The sequence below is a fragment of the Pleurodeles waltl genome, chromosome 5, assembly GCF_031143425.1.
Source record: "Pleurodeles waltl isolate 20211129_DDA chromosome 5, aPleWal1.hap1.20221129, whole genome shotgun sequence".
Taxonomy (NCBI): Eukaryota; Metazoa; Chordata; class Amphibia; order Caudata; family Salamandridae; genus Pleurodeles; species Pleurodeles waltl.
The window spans coordinates 318,938,641-318,955,804 of NC_090444.1; the positions used below are offsets into that span (position 1 = coordinate 318,938,641).

Here is a 17,164-nt window from a genome sequence, read left to right on the forward strand (position 1 = left end):
ATGTGACACTGCCGCCAAACTTATAGAACTTGTAAGGAGTGCAACAGAACAAAACCACCACCGCAATCTGTTGCATATCTGAGCACATCTGCACATGTGGCACTTAACTGTCAAATAATTAGAGTGGCATGTTCTCAAAGTGGCAAAATCTCCCACCAAGCACTTAGAGAGGGCTCGGATTCTACTGACTTCCTTAATGACACTGAGGTTCCCCATGAGCATTGGTACAGTGCTTGATTAACCTCACCATCAAAGTTAAAGACATGCACATGTGCTTGAGATTCCAGGCTTGGTATTGCCTGACCATGCAGCAGGAAATAACTAGTATGGATTGTGAAGGGGAACAGCCTTATCCCCCTTACTGTCCTCTCTAGTGAGAGGGACCAAGGAGACCAACCCCCCTTACTATTCATTTCCAAACCTCCTCCATTACCAGGCACATAACTCATACCACGTGTTGGGTGATCTACAATCTGTACCTCTCATGCCATATCACACCAAGGGGCATATTTATACTCTATTTGCGCCAGATTTGGTCATTTGTTTTTACGCAAATCCAGCGCATTCTTAACTCCATATTTATATTTTGGCACTAGACATATCTAGCGCCAAAATAATGGAGTTAAAGTCATTTTTTGCATGCGGAAAACTACCTTGTGTCAATGAGATGCTAGGTAGGCGTTCCCGGGCAGAAAATGACTCTAAGGCCCTAGTACCTTATCTATCCTCCTGTGAAAAAATCATGCACGGGGATGAGGAGGGGTCAAAAAAATGGCACAAAGCTTGCTTTGCAGTATTTTTTAATGCCTGGATGAGGGCAGGCATTGGGGGTCCTGTGGGTCTATTTCCATGGTCGTACACGATGGAATAAGCCCACAGGTGCCCTCCCCAGGCCCCAGGGACACCCACACCAGAGGGACAGCGGAGGATGGGGACCCATCCCAGGTAAGTATAGGTAAGTACACGTAAGTATTTTTTTGTTTTAAAGTTCCATTGGGGGCCCTGAAATGGGCCTCCGTACATGGCACTGGGTACAATGGCCATGCCCAGGGGACCCTGGTCCACTGTGCTGGCCAGTGGGGTGGTGGGCATGACTCCTGTCTTTTCTAAGACATGAGTCATGTGGTATGGATGGTTTTGCATCAGAAAATTACTCTAGGCAGGTTAGAGTATTTATTTATTTTTTACTCTAACCTGCCTAACGTCTTTTTTTGGTACAAAACCCCCTTCTTCCATACCACCAGCCCAACCCGACTAACGTCATTTTTTTTTACGCTAGCGTACCCTTTGCACCGACTTGCACCATTCCATAAATATGGTGCCCGGCTGGTGCACAGAAAAGGTGCAAGCCGGTGCCAAACTTTTTGGTGCAAAACTGCGTAAGTGCAGTTTTGCACCAAAAAGTATAAGTCAGGGCCCAAGTGTCTCTCTAGTAGGAACGTATGCAGAATCAGTGGGAATGACTTCTATTTCTGGGTGAAGGCCCCAGGCAAAGGAAAGAATTTTACCCCAAAATGGTGTGGGTCTGAAACTGTTTTTGCACATGCCGAAGTACAGAAAAGCCCAATAGCAACTGGTGTAATATTTAATGGCACAACCCCCAAACGATAACTGCGGTATATTATACACTTTGACTCAATCACTGCCAAATATAAATGCGCTTAAACATTTGTCACAAAATACTGCATGATAGGGAATACTATTTTTGAAACAAATACAATTTTGATTCTTATGAGCTGTTTTCCAATTAGAGTTGTGGGACTGCAGTTTGATGGATACCCCTAGAACTAAAGACTGATTTCCACAGTGGGGAATAAAGATTACTGGCTTGGATTCTGTCATGCGGAACGTGTTATTAGATGCAGTTAATTCCACTTTGAAAAAGGATATATCTATCGTACAAATACAATGAGTAAAATGCATGTTATGCTCTTGGAATTCATTAATTTAGTAGTGATCCGAATGCAGGGTAGCTTCCATTAATGCTTCAGGAGTAGTAGTTCCATACCGCATTGCATGAGGGACCCCATGCTTCCCAATTTTTGTCGTATTTCATTTCTTAACAGGGGCTGTAGTGGTACGGCAACTCATTTCTTTTGCTTGCACAAGGATTTATAGGTGTCTTACTGGTCACTCTTAAGCAAAGACATTCATTTATTTATTTCTCTACTTTCATTAATTTCAATTCTGCCTTGCTCTCAAGCGGTGTGTGTTATATGCACTACATCCAAGCATGGGGGTTAGGGGCGGAATATGGCAGGAGATATCTGTGAATTGTATTACTCCAGCCTTTGCTCTCGTCGTTGCAACATAATGTTACACCATTGAATGCTATGTCGAACTGCTCGACCCAATTGTCTCATAAATAGGAAAACATGTTGAGAAAGCAAAAACCAAAACTGTTGAACTCTAACAATGTTTCCATAGCAGTAGTGTAGGGTCAGCGTGTTTAATGCGGCCATTTTGTTCTGTAGTGATTTTTTCCATTCCAGCGTATTTTTCTTACTTTAGACTATGGCCCATACTTATACTTTTTGACGCAAAACTGCGCTAACGCAGTTTTGCGTCAAAAAAATTAGCGCCGGCTAACGCCATTCTGAAGCGCCATGCGGGCGCCGTATTTATTGAATGACGTTAGCCGGCGTTAGCTGCCGGCGCCGTCTGGTGTGGATTAAAAAAAACGACGTACACCAGGCAGCGCCGGCGTAGGGGGATATGGGGCTTGGGCGTCAAGAAATGGGGCAAGTCAGGTTGAGGCAATTTTTTCGCCTCAACCCGATTTACGCCATTTTTTTTCACTCCCAACCCCCATAGAAATGACTCCTGTCTTAGCAAAGACAGGAGTCATGCCCCCTTGCCCAATGGCCATGCCCAGGGGACTTCTGTTCTCTGGGCATGGTCATTGGGCATAGTGGCATGTAGGGGGGCACAAATCAGGCCCCCCTATGCCACACATAAAAAAAAAAAACAACACTTACCTGAACTTACCTTAATGTCCCTGGGATGGGTCCCTCCAGCCTTGGGTGTCCTCCTGGGGTGGGCAAGGGTGACAGGGGGTGTTCCTGGGGGCATGGGAGGGCACCTCTGGGCTCCTTCAGAGCCCACAGGTCCCTTAACGCCTGCCTTTTGCAGGCGCTAAAAAACGGCGCAAAAGCGGCCGTGCGTCATTTTTTTTGACCCGCCCTCTCCCGGGCGTGATTTTTGCCCGGGAGTATAAATCCGATGCACATGCCTCGGAGTCGATTTTTTAGACGGGAACGCCTACCTTGCATATAATTAACGCAAAGTAGGTGTCCACGCTAAAAAATGACGCTAACTCCATGGACTTTGGCGCTAGACGCGTCTAACGCCAAAGTATAAATATGGAGTTAGTTTTGCGTCGAAATTGCGTCAAAAAAACGACGCAATTCCGGCGCAAACGGAGTATAAATATGCCCCTAAGGGTTTAAACCCTAAAGTGCCCACAAACGCGGTCACATATCGTACTTTGTTATTTCAGGCATAACAAAAACTTGACCACAATTTCCTGCTTTACACTAGATTTTTTTTTGCCTTTAAACCGATTGATTAATCTTGAATTTCGCTGCAAAGCCAAGCCTGTGTAAAGTGTTCGTGTTACATAGTGCATGTCTTTGACGTCTATTTGAGGATGCGTGTTGCATCCCGTATCACAGAAGACGCAGTATAGCTCATGAAGAATTAAAAACCTTACAGTATCTCCACATACCAAATGTGTTCCCTTTTTTCCACTTACGGCATGAAACAAGCCAATAACGCCGCAGTGCTCTTCGACCCATTACCTCACTCTCGTCACGTGACTAAGGGGGTCATTCTGACCCTGGCGGCTGGTGGCCGCCATGGCCACCGACCACGGGAGCACCGCCAACAGGCTGGCGGTGCTCCCACGAGCATTCTGACCGCGGCGGTTCAGCCGCGGTCAGAAGCGGAAAGTCGGCGGTCTCCCGCCGACTTCCCGCTGCTCGGGGGAATCCTCCATGGCTGCGGAGCGCGCTCCGCAGCCATGGGGATTCTGACACCCCCTACCGCCATCCTGTTCCTGGCGGGTCTCCCGCCAGGATCAGGATGGCGGTAGGGGGTGCCGCGGGGCCCCTGGGGGCCCCTGCAGTGACCATGCCAATGGCATGGGCACTGCAGGGGCCCCCGTAAGAGGGCCCCACTGTGTATTTCAGTGTCTGCAATGCAGACACTGAAATACGCGACGGGTGCAAACTGCACCCGTCGAACCCCTGCAACTACGCCGGCTCAATTCTGAGCCGGCGTCCTCGTTGCAGGGGCATTTCCTCTGGGCCGGCGGGCGCTCTTTTGGAGAGCGCCCGCCGGCCCAGAGGAAATGTCTGAATGGCCGCCGCGGTCTTATGACCGCGGTGCGGTCATTTGGCGGCTCCCTCCAGGCGGGCGGCGCCCGCCGCCCGCCGGGCTCAGAATGAGCCCCTAAGTCCGCAGGTACTTCACAGTCTATCTCACCAACGTGCGATTTCCGTTGCATTTGCAAAGCATGGAATTTAAGTGCATTTACATACAGGCTGCCGAATGATTCCATTGTAGTCGCAAGCATCCTTGTTTCATTTAACGCTGTGTTCAATATGTTTGTCGAGTAAACCTTAAAAAAAATATAGACAACGAGCCAATCGAGCAAAAGAAGGGATTAAACGACTGCAAGAAATGCAACTTTGCCACAATCCCCTTTTCCACTTCTTTATCTAAACTTAGACTTCTGTATCGATTTAATATTTGTAAAACTGCTTTGCTGGCAAGCGTGGGTCGACATCCAATGAGTGCGGGCTCTTTAGTTTCTCTAGCAGGGGCTGTAGCTGGAAACCATCCATCATGCTACCCAGTGTCCTACATAAAACGAGGCCACACGGGATCCCTCTGCCGTCTGCGTTTGCTTACCAGTGTGACACAACTCTTCACAGAAGCGTTATTAGCCGCCCAGTCTGGCAGCCTGCTTCACTTAAAATTGCCATCTATCGCCTTAACTACACACACATTTTCAGACTGACATTAAGGCATGTTGCCATAAATGTGTGGTTTACCTCCCCAGTGCCTGTAGTGTTATAAATTAAATACATTTATTGCGATGGAGCCTAGGAAACAATATAGTATTTTTTTTATCTGTCACTTATCTTAACCATAAAATGCACCGATCCCCCAAAATGTATAATAGTGTAAAGAATGAAAATTAACTTTCGGTCATTTCACATCTGTATTGTATTTGTTGTTTTATTGAGTCGGTGGTGTTTAAAATAGCATTTCCAGCTAGAAATGCATTGAAAAATATTTTATGCCCACTAAGAACCCCCCACTCGAATACAAGGGAGTACCTGTTCTGAGCAAAAGAACCACATAAAACAAGCATCACGTGATAAATTACCCTGACTTAGAATTAGAAGCCAAAATACACTTCGAGGCAATTGGCACTATTTTGGTACCACTGTAAATGCAGTATGCCTATACAGTAACTCATACCTAATGGGACTGCCCCAGATTTGTTTTATTCATAAAGTTGACAATGCGTGAGACCTAAAATAATGAGTTAGAACAGGCACATGGGTTGATCATATTAACCTGCATAGTAAATTGGAATTAAGACTAGCATCAAGCTCTGACTCACCCTTCCACCAACTGTTAGAAGGGCTCAGAGGGAGATGGTAAGGTGTGTCTCAAACAACGAAAGTTCCTTAACTGAAAAAAGTGAATTCTTCATTTTCACTTTTGTAACAGGCTATCTGCAGCCCAAAGTTTTTCATCAGAAAGGTTGAAACATAGTTTCCTCTCAACAAATTATCGACAAGCTTAACTCCATGCTTTTCATGAAAGCCACAGATTAATATAAACTTGATTTGTGGGGCTTTGTTCTAAAAAGTAAAAGTTGGACATCGGATTTTCTTAAGAGAAAGTGGACGGAAGGGAAATGGGAAACATTGAAACGAACATTAACTTTGTTATTCAAAATAGGAACAATTCATTACTAAAACAATGCTCACAAGGCACGTTGCTTGAAAAACGTGACCGTTTATGAAACATCAGACAGCGATATGTTTGAAGTAAGGTAGTGTAACACTTCCAACTGATTTAAAAAAGAGTTTTGTGTAAGAACGAATAACTGTAATATTCATGAAGCAAAATAGTTGATTTACGTTACAGGTGTGCTTATTGTCTGAAACTGGTGCACAGTAATTATTTTCCAGAAAAATAAAACATTTAGTTTACATTCAGTGCTTCACGTAAATCATTGATGCACCAATTTCTTGCCTTTTCCTCTCCAGTTTTAAAGGCTTGTGCTATGCACTGCTACCTGCTACATACTGCTAATCAATGGAAGACTGTGAGAAAGTGGATTATTACTTGAAGTGAATGATAGCCACTTCAAGTAACAAGGTCATTATTCTTATCAGGTCCAATAAAGGTTTCAATAACCTCACCTGAGCTAAACCCCTGATAGTTATGGCACAGAACATACAGGCTTAACTTAAGAAAATGTGCAAAGTTTTTATAAGTATAAAAACAGTTAAGAAGTCAAACAAACAACACAATAAACATTAATTCCAGTCCAATTTATAATACTAGAAAATAATTTAATGAACACAATGACACCAAAAATGACAAAAATTAAATAAGAAGGACAAGAGATTTTTAAAAATGTTTTAAATAAAAATAGCACCAAAAGGTGTTGAGTGCCAACCAAGGTCATCTGGTTGCACTTGACCAGTATCCAGGTGTGACTTAAGTGGGTCATGACGGAGCACGTTTCAGAAACATGAACCAGGTTAGTCCCAGTTGGAAGTTTTACTTTGGGATTTAGTCTCTGAAATGCAAGTCAAGATTTCTCAGCAGAGTAAGGCTGCAGACTGTGGCTGAGGAGGGCTCCACATGTCCAAATAGCCATCATACGAGGTCCCTGTGAAGCCAATGACTTTTGGCAAGTAAGCTCTGAGCGGGCAAAATTCAAAGTTCGCCTTCAAGGAAGATCCCTTTCCCGCTGCATACTTTTGATGCCTTTGCCTCGTGAATATCAGGGTGCACAGCATATGTTTAAAAAATGGGAATGGAAGTGATCATGCAAAAAGAGACATTTTCATACACAGACCATGCATGCTTTACCTCTAAAACATGTACTCTGCATTGGTTTCACTAACTGACTTATTTAACTGACTTGTAAAGCCATAGTAAATGCCACAGGAAATGCCTTAATGATGTGGAAGTTGAATGTCATAGGAAGGCTGAAGTGGATATTTACTCTACCTACATATATGATGAAAACATATGGCTTAAGGAAACATCATTGTGCTCTGGCTTGTCTTTAGTCTAAAAGCACTGCTGTGACACATGACAAGGAAATGTTCTTGTGCCAAATACATGGAACATATTTTATAAATTTGCTACTTTACCACTAAAGTGTTCTTGGGAAGCCCATACAACTAGATGTCTTACACATGAAGATGTGGCATATTACACATTTCAACTAGGATGCAATCAGAGTGAATAATTACCAAATGGTATTTACACTATGCAGGTAAAGTGACATTTTTCTGGAACAGGCTTAAGTATGAAAACATTACTTTTTCATGTGAAATGGTAAAATTCTACAGAAATGATTAAAATTATTTTCACTTGATTTGAAAAATTGAATTCAGTGTCGAAAGTATTCAAAACAGTGAGTGAGGAAAATGATTTTAAGAAAGCGTGCTTTGAGCTGATTAAGAGTAAATTAGATTCAAAACAACTTGTCTCTCAATAATGCTCCAGCAACTCAATACACATCTTTAATTGGCTTGATAATGATCTGCCTCCTAGAAGACAATGGTTGGCCTCTGGTCGCAGAAAACCTGAGGTGTTGTCAAAAAGAGGTCACTTAGCAAGGATTATTCATCTGGGAGGATGACAGGACCTGCTGGTAGAACAGAGGGCATCTTTAACAGCTATTTCTTCAGCTTGGAAATGACAAATGCATGGTCAGGAACTACAACCATTGATCCCCAGACCCACCATAGACTTCTAGGCTCCATCACCATCAGGAAGAAAAACAGCTTTATTACTGGCAGATGGAAGGACATCTCATTTCCATACGGAATTTGTTTGTAGTGAGGCCAAATCTCTTGTAGGTCAATGTCTGGGTCTATATATTTGTTCAGGGATTCAGGGAAGTTTGCAATTAACAGAGCGAGGAAGCAGTAAGCATAGGGGTGTGTTAGATCTGACATCCTTAGGGTGGTCTTCCCCCAAACTTTTTGCTTGCTTTGCCTCATTTTCGCTGATCTTTTGCTGGCCTTAGGATTCTGGGCACTTTACCACTGCTAACCAGTGCTAAAGTGCATATGCTCACCCCCTAAAACATGGGAAAATTGGTGCATCCACAATTGGTATATTTAATTTACTTGTTAGTCCCTAATAAAGTGCATTATATGTGTCCACGGCCTCTAAATTAGATGCTACTAGTGGGCCTACAGCACCGATTGTGACACCCACTTAAGTAGCCCTTAAAACATGTCTCAGACCTGCCACTGCAGAGCCTGTGTACGGTTTTACTGCCATGTCAAGTTTAAGACTTACTGAGTCTTAAACGCCCCTTGTATTACACATAAGACACCCCTAAGGTAGACCCTAGGTATGTGCTATTTATTTTTACATGCCCTGGTAGTGAAAAACTCCCAAATTTATTTTTCACCACTGTGAGGACTACCCCTCTCATAGGACAATATTGGGGATTCCTTAATACATTTATTAACTGTAATTCCTGATTGAGAAGGAGTTCAGCAGTCATGTTTGGTACCTAGGGACTGGATTTATAGTTTCAACTTCTAAACTTCTCAACTTCTAAAAATGGTGCTTTTGAAAGTTGACATTTTTCTGCTCTTCAGGCCTGTCTTCCTACTGTCTGCCTCTAATACATGTCTGGGTCGGGTGACAGGTGGGCTTTGTGTATTCCCTCAAAACAGACACACAAAGGGAGCAGAGGTGGGCCATTTACATCCTGATGGCCCATTACCATGCTGATCGGCCTTCCTGAGCTAGATGGGAGGGAGGAGATGACACTTGCACCTTAATAGGGCTGTGCCCGTCACCACACAAGGTGAAGCATAACCCCCTGTAGTGTGCCTGGAGCCAAGTCAGGTAAAGGAGGACCTCTGTGGACTTCAAATCCCCTCTTTGAAGTCACTCCCTCTTCAAAGGCATCACTGGGTATAAGAACTGGCTTATGACCCTACGAAATCAGTATACTCTTAGACCTGAGGATATTCTGCTAGGAAGAAGGTCTGCTATGCCACTGAAAGGACTGCCACTCTGCTACAACTCTGCTCGACTTTGCTAGACTCCTGCTTTGCTGTGTCTGCCTTGCTGCCTGCTGCCCTCCTTTCCTGGGAGTGAGGAGGGCTACGCCTACATTTCTTCATTTCCTGAACTAAGTGACTCCAAGGGCTTGCAGGCTTGCCTCTTGTTCAGGAAGTCTCAGAGCTATCAAAGACTCCATACAGCACTGCTTCAGCTGCTGAGCTCTGCCACTGTGAGTTCTGCCCTTCCAAGAGATGCCAATCCAGTCCTGGGCCTTGAGAGTGAACTCTGCAGCTGCTTCTTTTAAGCAATCAATGCATCAAGGCTGTTGCACCACTCAGAACTGATGCTGTGACTTTAGACGCCAATGCAGTGCTGATTTGATGACTACCTGGGACCCAACTACAAGGTCCCACAATGACACAATGGCAATTTGTAGACCTCGTTGCATTGTTAGATGATGACACATCATCTTCATCAAAAGGGATTCGATGCCAATACAGGACCCGATTGCAAGGCTGTATGACAGCTTATGTACCCGACTGCCTGAATCAGAACGAAAGCAATAAGTCTTTGATGCCAACACTTGCTCCATCCAAGGTACTTTTTTAGAGGGCCCTGCACGGGTTCTGTAGCTGGCTTCCCCTCCATTGTGATTGGCCTGAACTGTAGATTTACCACAGTCTAGCATTAACTTTTAGCGCTATTGACTTTTAAGCACTACATTGCTGTTATTTTTTTTTTAATTTATAGCTTGAGTTCTATTTATAGGATTTTTGTAGTTTTGGTCTTGCTATAATCGTATAGGTGTTGAATTGTTTTGGGGTGTCTTTCACTCTTACTGTAATTTAAGTGTTGCACAAATACTTTACACATTGCCTCTGACGTTAAGCCTAACTTCTCTGTGTCATGCTACCAGATTGTGAGGACAGGTTAATTTAGAGAGTGTAACTGACTTACCCTTACTAGTATTGTGATGCCTAATTGGACAGGGTTCATACCTCTGCCAACTAGAGACCCAACTTTTAACAGGGTGATAATTCTTTGAAAATGTCATAAGAATTTAGAGTAGGGAATTTTCCTGTCACTGGCTAGTATACAGAATAAAACTGGTTCATAATTACCACCTCATCAGAAAACTTCTCAGCTTGGGAAGAAAATATCTGGAATAAATAATACCCTGCCTAAAAGCTGGAGGTAAGAAGACATATGGAGTCCTGACTCCTGCTTGCACTCAGGATCTGAACCTGCACTTTAAGGGTCAATTGTTTGACCTTTATTGTCCTGCTACATATAGGGACATATAAAGAAGAACAAATTCTGATTACAAGAAACCCAATTGGCCACGGCATGCTGAACCTTGCATGACCCCTAGCTAGAGAGACAACTGGTGCCAAAAATCCAATTCTAAGAACCTGAGGGATGCAGAATTAAATAGTAAGAATATTACTAGCAGTTGGAATAAAGTGCAACTTAGTATTATTTCTTCCTCTTGACTTCTCCAGGCAGTGATCAGTCTCAGCATGTAAGAAAACTAGACTTGTCATTCTTTTGGAGCATTTTCCTGCTCTAAAAAATATTTTAGCAGGACCTCAGGGTAAATGTATCCAGTCTGAAGAAGAGATGCTGAGCTTTAGTTTCTAGCCACATCCCAGATTGTGGAATTAAGAACCAAAAAATTAACAATGTTTGAAGGTAAAAACTTGGGCAGGGACGAGACTGCCGATCTATTCCATGAGCACAGTGAGTTTCAGGCTATGGAATCCAGCATTTTTACACTCTGAGCTTTCAATGCCAAAACTAATGGCTTCAGCAGGAGCTTGCCTACTGCACACCCAACTTTGAGGGCCCCTTGCATACTTCACATTTGAGGAATTGGTAAACATTTTGGGTCAGATGTATCATTATATCCAACAGTGATTACCTAATTGCGATTCTTTTTGAATCGCAATTAAGTAATCGCTATTGGAATGAATGAAACTCCAGGAGTGCCATACTGCGATTTGCAAGGGCTCGCAAATGGACCTACCTCATAATCATTCATGAGGTAGGTCTCAATTTGCGAGCCATTGCGAATGGCTACAATCACAGGGATGTGGTCTGCTGGGCTCAGCAGACCACCATGTCTGTGATTGCTTTTCAATAAAGCAATCTATTTTTTTTTTTTTAATGCAGCCCCTTTTCCTTAAAGGAAAACGGAATGTGTTTAAAAATGAAAAATGAAAAGTTTTCTTTTCATTTTTAAGAGTGGGCAGTGGTCCATGGACCACTGCCTGCTCTTAAAAAACGTTTTTGCATACATTCACAAAGGGGAAGGGGTACACTGGGGACCCCTTCCCCTTTACAAATGGGTTACCACCTACTTGAAATAGATGGTAACTGCGATTGTTTAGCAACCGCATTCATGGTCACAAAACAACCATACATACCTCTGCGATTCGGTATTAGGAAGGGACGCCCTTGACAAGCCCCTTCCTAATACCGAATCGGTATGTAGTCGCAAATCCAATTTGCGATTCGGTAACAAGTTAACGAATCGCAAATTGGACTTGTTACATACCAAAACGCATTTTTGTGATCGCTGTGTTAGGACCCAATTATCCTAACCAGCTAGGCTTCATTGTGGTCAGCCAGAAATCATGCCTAGACCTCGACCAACTGAGAATCAAACTCTTAAATTGGTGCATTTTTTCTCCTGGGGCTTTTTGCCTTATTCTTATCTCCAGTTCCCCTAGTCTGATTCTACTTCTTTTAGTGTCCTTCTGCTCGTTCATTTTTCCGAAATAGGTTTGAGATTTTTACTTTAAAATTGTCGGTGATGCTGAACATAACGTGCATTTGACTGGGAAGTTGCCTGCTGCCTGTGTCACAGCTTCAGGGGCTGAACAAAGTTTCTTTACGAGCTGTGAAGTGCACTACCATGGTATATTTAATAATTTTGGAAAATTGGCCCCTTCCCAAAATAGTAATCCACTTTCTGAAAGACACAGTTTATCATGTAAGATTTTCAGTCCATTTTACCTTCGTACATAAAGGGGCTAAAGACTGAAGCAGATGTGTGTTTAGTGCGATTTCCTTCCATTCTTAACTTCATCTATGATTGACTGCATGTTCAGCCAGTCCCAACCTCTTGCTGAGTATGTACTTAAAATGAGCAGTTACGTTTTAAAAATAAGTTCCTACATCTATATATTGACAGTACCTGTAATAGTAATAAATTAAGGGACAAAGTACCCATGTGACGTTGCAGAATAAACAGTGTTGAAAACTCAATATAGGAACATGTAGGGCATTGCAATTACAGGTCACGAAGTGCGTATCCGATGTGCGTTTTACTTATAGTTCCTAATTTGTTTAGTTCTATCTAGTCACAACTTTGGCTGGGTTTTTTGATTGGGGATAGCGAATATGAGATCCTGAGTAAAGAAAGACTGAGTAGAATGAGATATTTGAGTGTACTTGTAAGCCACTAGCAATATTTTTCAGTATATGTGTAGCTGGGGTGTTTTTAAATTAGCTGCAAACCTGTGTACAGGGAAAAATAAGTTTACATTGAAAATATTATTAGAATAGAGAAGGTGATGACCAAAGTCCTGTTTGTGACTCACCTGCCTGTACCCCTATCATCATGTACAGTTATGCTTGGGTGATCAGCAGGGCTCGACTACACTTCCCTCTATCTTCTCTAGAAGTGCCACCTGCAATTCACCCTTCAGCGCACCATATTTTCTTGTGTTCAAAATTTAATTTGTGGGTACCTGTCCCACCGTCTATTGAGAGCCAACCAAGAGCAGTGAATGGTAAATAAAAGAGGAACACCAAGTGGTTTCTTCACCCTGTCACAGCAACAGTATTCAAACACCAAGCAGCACTCTCATACTGGGTAGCGCTTTACTACTGCTTTGCTGTATTGGCACACACCCGGAAGTAACAGTTATTACGCCTTATGAAATCAATTCTTTTATCAGAGAGCAGACAGACATCAATTAAAAAACCAAGGATATGTCCCTTGTTACTTTAGATTTAAAATATTTTCAAAATTGCGAGTTTGTTAGAACTATTGTATCATTAAAATTCAGAGGTAAGCACTCTAAATTCAACCTTATCAAAACTGTGATTGAAGAGATGTTTGTTCATCTGGGTCATGGGATATAAGGTTTGCTCTCAAAGTTAAGAAACTATGCATTGAATAATAACTGTTGTGTTAAGTAGCTATTCACACTACTGCTTCACAGTCCAGACATTGATGATCAACAGGGCTGAACAGTGGGCCAGGACTGCACAAAGTGTTTTCTATGATCTATCTAAGATAAAAACTAGCCAGACCTACATACGTTTGGCTGGTTTCAAACACAATCAGTGTTTTTTTAAACAGTGTTTTTTTAAAAACGTGTCTTGATTACGCCATACTGTTTCTCACTTTAAGCTTACTACATAACAAGCCAAAATAATTGGGGCCCGACAGCCACATACAAATTTCAGACAGGAGTCTATTAACAGGTCTCCTAGCTATTGGGGAAATGTGGGCATTCTCTCTGGGTTGTGAAGTTTGTGTGGCCATCTCATACATTTCTGGCCCATACTGTATAGGTCACACAATGCTAGGTAATATAACTTCAATAGTAAGATTATACAAAGGATGGCCCTACATTTTGCAGCAGTAGTGAAGATAAGTTGACACTATGAATTTAGCTTAACCTGACTGGCCTTATAGAAAACAGGATCTATGCAACTGAGTACGTGGTTCTGTGGCATACTGCAGAATTACATCATTAATGAAACAGTGCAATGTATTAATCAACCCACGTTGTGGATTTAGTAGTACATTGGGTATGTCAAAGGCATCACTCTGGTACTCAACTTTTATGGCTGCACTATGGTATTGTTGTTTTCGGAATGGATTCCACATCTCCAATTTTCCTTAATACTGTGTTAGCTACTACATTGTATTTATTGTGGGATTAAAGTTAATATTTCATAGACTATTTAATTGCATTGTTTTGAAGGATTACAGTTAATTTCAGCTTTAACTTAATAACCTGTTAGCCAACAATAACAGCATTTAAGGTATTGCCTTCATGAGATGTATACATTTATTTTGCAAAATATTATTGTTGGGAAAGGTGATGAGCCCTCGTCAATCCAAAAATAAAAAAGAGGCTAAAAGGCAAAAATAAATTTTGGTCTCTAAAATCACTCAAGTTATAGTAGTCCCTAGTATTGAAATGAACTACTTTGTATGTAGATTAGCTCCATGTGAAATGGCAGAATGTTGTCACTCGCAGTGATGGTAGCAAATGGCCGAAGTGCACACCCTAATTGACTCGTGCTGTATTCTTTAGTAGGCTGAATAAAAATTTGAATGACACAATAGCAATCCAATGGATGGACAGGGCTGGGTGAAAACCCCCATGCGTAAGCATACTGTATATATAATGTAAATAAAATTGAAAGCCATTGGCAAACTTCAGACGTAGTAATATCTTATTTTTGACTTTTCACCAAAAGATGGAAGTTCCTTTGTCATTACCATTCCTTTCAAGAAAACTTAACACGTGCAGGAGGTACCTGACACATATAATTATATTTCATTTTGTAGATGAGAAAGCGTGATATTTCTCTCTGGTCTAATGACCAGTAGAGCTAGTCTTGCAATTCAGATCTAGGGAATTATTTTCTTCCTGATTCCTGCTTTAATATAAGAGCAAACCAAATGATGCCAATTTACTGAAGGGAAGTCTTTAGAGTAGCTCTCCTAAAAAATGACAGCTTCAACCACAGTAAAATGAAAAGAAGGTAAGACCTCCGTGGTAATGCATTTGTCTAAGATGTCTTCCTTTTGAGCAGTTCTAATTATTTCTAGAATCATAAAACATTAGGTAAAGCTGCATGTTTCCCTCAGACCTAATACTTACTAAAAGTCTATCTGACCAAACTGTTAAATAAAGAAATTGAGACATTTGGTAGTCGTAAGTGCGCAAAGAAGAGCGTTGTACAGTGCACCAGCTCATTATGCATTGTAGATGTAAATATTTTATGTAGCAGATGCAAGGGTAATTATTTATCTTGCTGAGGCAGTAACTTTATTCTACCAGCCACTTATTAGACCCACTCAGCCTTCCCACAAATCATTCTTATTTTCTCGCATAAAGTAAGATTGTAAATATGTTGATTTACAATGAATAATAACATACTAGACGGCATATATTACAATCTAGTTCTAATTGTAAACGTAGCACGTAGATATGCAATTTCACTTGTTTCTGTTACAAAAACATTACATGTACAACCTAAGTCCCTGATGATGTGAACATCTAAAAACGTCTTCTGTGTCTTTCACTTCCTGTTGTGACTTTCATTACACTGCACATGCTCACCCTGTGAAACCCACTAGGCGTTGCCAAGTGCATACAAATGAACCGTTCTCTTCAGCCACAACGAATATGGAATGGCCCTGTGCATTTCAGTCTAATTACAATCAGTGCCAGCTCCGTTTTAAATGCTGTTTCCGAGAAGGTACGTATTCCCATCAGACATAGGAATGTATGTAATCTCATAGTCCCAAAATGACAGAACCATTGCATCCAACCACTGACGATTTCTTTTCGAAGAGATTGGAAATATTCCCTCTTTCATGCAATGTTTCAAGGCCCTTCTCTTGTGTTCCATACGTTAGGAATGGGAGCATTCTTCTGTGGGTGGCACGTCATTATACTGGGGAAATAGCATTGAGCAGATGCCCGCCATTTAACTATGTTGCCAATGCTTTCCAGCATTGAAATTGCCTGTATTCTTTGCTCGACAATGAAATTTCAGTACGTACTGAAGGCAGGCGAAAGAATCCCTGAACTGCATAGCAACTCTAATTGAATTTGCAATAAATTGGCAATTAGAAAAGTTCATAAGCAGAGGTTTATTTTTAGATCTCATGAAAGATGATGTTTTTTTCACCTGGTGAGCGATTAAAGAAATTTCTACGAGATATCACATTTTCATTAAAATGTTCCCATGCTGTGTCTAATGTTTAAAGCTATGTATGTCGTTAAGGGAGTGAGGTTGAAACAAAATAGAAGTGCCGATAAATGAAAATTGTTGCATGAGAGATTAAACCAATGCTAAACAACAGAATAATGTTGCTGCTCCTTACTGCATGCAGCAAGGGAAATGTAGAAATGATGGCATAAAATAACACACATGCTTTCTGCTTCCAGATTTTGGAAATATTTAAATGAAAGTTGTAAATTCAAGGGTTCAAAAACACATGACTAAGAACTGCAGTGATTTACACCTGTTCTCCTCATGATCAAAAAAGCGATGAAAATTATGATTTTTGTAAGCCCCTCATAAGCGCCTGCTTTCTGGTGAATGCAGTTTCCATACTGCGCCAATTCCTTTTGCATGGGATTGGAAAGAATGAGCACGAAAACATAGCCTTAAAAAAAAAAATTCATGAAGTGGCTCAGTCACAAGACACATATACCATGTGAGCGTGGTGTAATTTCACACTTCCACACACTTCTGCACCGCTTACATCCTCATTCAGCTTTACATTTAGAGGATTGCTGTGGACAATGCATGTTTACTTCATTTGCATAGCATTTTTCTGACCTCACCCTAATCACACCACTGAGAACACCCACCACTTGCACAATCGGTGTCACTCATGTGTGAGGAAATTCTGCATAATTTGCAAATGTTCTGAAGGATAAATGACACCCCTGCATAAACAAAGATCTTTCACTCTTTGCAGACTTGTATCGAAGTTTTCATGGGAGTCAGGCTTACGAATCTAGAAGTATTTTAACTCAGGCTTACTGAGCGGTTTCCTTCACTGCCTTGTAAAGATAGGTCTATTTTTCATAGATATTTC

The 17,164-nt window shown here is 41.7% G+C and overlaps 1 protein-coding gene across 27 annotated transcripts in view; it reads right to left on the bottom strand.

The window, feature by feature from the left end:
• Nucleotides 1-17,164, bottom strand: part of NRXN1 (neurexin 1) — a 1,474,248-nt gene that overhangs the window by 24,324 nt on the left and 1,432,760 nt on the right. The gene's annotated exons all lie outside the window — the stretch shown is intronic.